The following is a 2,500-nucleotide window of genomic DNA, read 5'->3' on the forward strand; positions in this document are numbered from 1 at the left end:
TCCGGGTGGGTGACCACCGGGGAAGTCCGGGTGCTTACTTTTTAGCCCGTTTTGAGCTGTTTACCGACTTTGCGTGTGTTTGCAAACGCAAGATATGATGTCTGGCATGTGCCCACACGACATCTTGGTTTTAGTATGCCTGGCGAGCCACTACACACGAGATCTTGTTTTTTGTATGGTGTTCTTTAATTTGATTATTATGAAGATGAAAGAGAACCGTTAGAACGGGTATGAAGGGTGTTCTAGGGGTGCTTTTCGGTGCTCTTTCACGTGGACATATCGCAGCATGCGACATGTCAGTGGAACACTGTCTAAATTAATAAATACTGTTTTGGCCGATTTCTAAAAGCGTCTATAAAAGGGCATAAGTGCAATGACTCGTCTTTGTAACCCTGCGGCCTAGGCGTAGTTTTTCACGGGGAATCCGAATATCAAAGGTAGATTTATGTACAACATGTACTTTTTTTGCAACATGTACTTTTTATCTACGGGACATAGACATATGTAAAAACACACGGCGGAGCCGTTCCCGCAATCAGAATTTGTCTAACTCTTCTAGATCAAAAGTTATTCAGCGAAATGTGAGACTTTGTTTGGCATGCTCTTTTTTTAGGTGGTTTTTTCCGGTTTTATGTGCCGCCCGGCAGATCTGGCCTGCAGACTTTAGCAGAAAACTTGGCGCATGTGTTCGCACGACCGCTCCCAAAGTTTTACAAGCATATCTCCAGTAGTTGCTTCGCAATGATTTTTTTAGTGACGCCAAAAAACGCCATTTTCGCGGAAAATGGACACCTTGGACGGCCAAAATCACCACTTTTGGCCATGTTTGGCCCTGCACATCCAGGAAGCAAATGAGACTGCTCCGTATAAAAACTGCCCTAGGGGTGCTTTTATGCGCGCATTCCCGTGGTCAAGTCAGATTTTGGCTAAATTCAAATGCCTTGTCTATAAACACTTTTTTCGACCTAAATTTTCACCTGTTTTGTCCCGAAATGATAGCACCCATTCTTTATTTGCCTATATATCGCGAAGGAGGCAACTTTTTTCCTGTTAAGTATAGATAAAAAATTTAATTCGGCGTTTTAGCGCACGAGGAACAAAAGTCTCCATACAAGCTACCCTCGGTTTCTAATGACTTTTTGAGTTAGGGAAGCGTGGATCTTCTTTTTTTCTTGTTTCCAGGACTTCACATGAACTTCCAACTCAACTCGAATTGTCATCCCGGGCCCACCACGCATCGAAACGACACTTTTCTCGGAACTGGCGAATAAAAAATAGGTCACCAGATGCGCAAGAGTCTGGGATGACAGAATATCAAAACAATAACAGAATCGTTAGTACTTTTTTTGTCACCAGCGCCCTTTTTCTGTTTTCGCGTACATAATCGAGCATAACTTTATCAATTTATACCATATCGACCGATATCGATTGTCACGATAGTGTACTTTTTTTAGGCGCACATGATGGTAAAAAGAACGGCCACCTATTCCCAGCCGTTCTTAAGTTATGCTCTTTTAAAGATTTTACTTTAGAGATGACACACCCTCTCATTTCACTCCATTACATGCTCTTTTTGCTGAATTACGTGGCACAGACGCAGAAAATCATGGTTCGCAAGTCGAACATTTTTGAAGAGCGCATCGAAACGGACATTTTCTTAAAATAACATGGTATACAAAAAGTGCGTTCTTGAGCCTGTAGCAAACGATTTGCATCCATGACATCCCAAAAACTTAAAATAACATATCTCGACTCCTAGAATGAAATCGACGTGAATCCTTAGGGCAGTTAGTGTGTTTTAGTATCATACTTAACACCACAAAGTTTTACGGGGCACTCTACAATACTCTTCCCAAGACGCAAGAAAATGTTCATTTTGGGGGGTCCTCTAACGCGAACTTAATGATAAAATACCGCACTTAGTCCATAAAATACGAACTTAGGCACTATTCGCACTTAGTAAAATAACTTCTCGCACTTAGAACGGGTAATTTATGTAAATTACTTTATGGGTGACTGCTGAGTTCTAACAAAACTGAAAGATACTGACTAGCTGCTGGCGCGGCGGTTACTTTTCCAGCTATAAATAGATGTTAAACGAGTAGTCTGTAACTGTCAGCAGTAATCAATTCCCGTCAATCTGCTGTAGATTAACGGGAATTTTTGTTAAGACGACGTAAACAAAAGCGAGTATCTTTCTTGTGACGGTTTCCTAGTATATGTGAGGTGACAAGTCGGTTACTGAGTGTAATTTTGGAAATGGCGTGTGGGTTTCTAAGATTATAGTTGGTTTTTGAGGCGTTACTTTGCTGTTTAGGGTGATTTCTCGGTCTTATTTTAGGATAAGATTGAGTGAACTCTGGCGATTTATGGTTTTTTAGATGTGTCTTTGTAGGAATAGTTCTGCTGTTTCTAAGACGTGTCTTTAAGACAAACCTTTAAAAATCGTGCGTTATTATTGCTTTGGGGAAACTTAGAGCGGTTATTTCGTGCGTGCAGA

Source organism: Phytophthora infestans, genomic scaffold (assembly GCF_000142945.1).
Source record: "Phytophthora infestans T30-4 supercont1.52 genomic scaffold, whole genome shotgun sequence".
Lineage (NCBI taxonomy): Eukaryota > Oomycota > Peronosporomycetes > Peronosporales > Peronosporaceae > Phytophthora > Phytophthora infestans.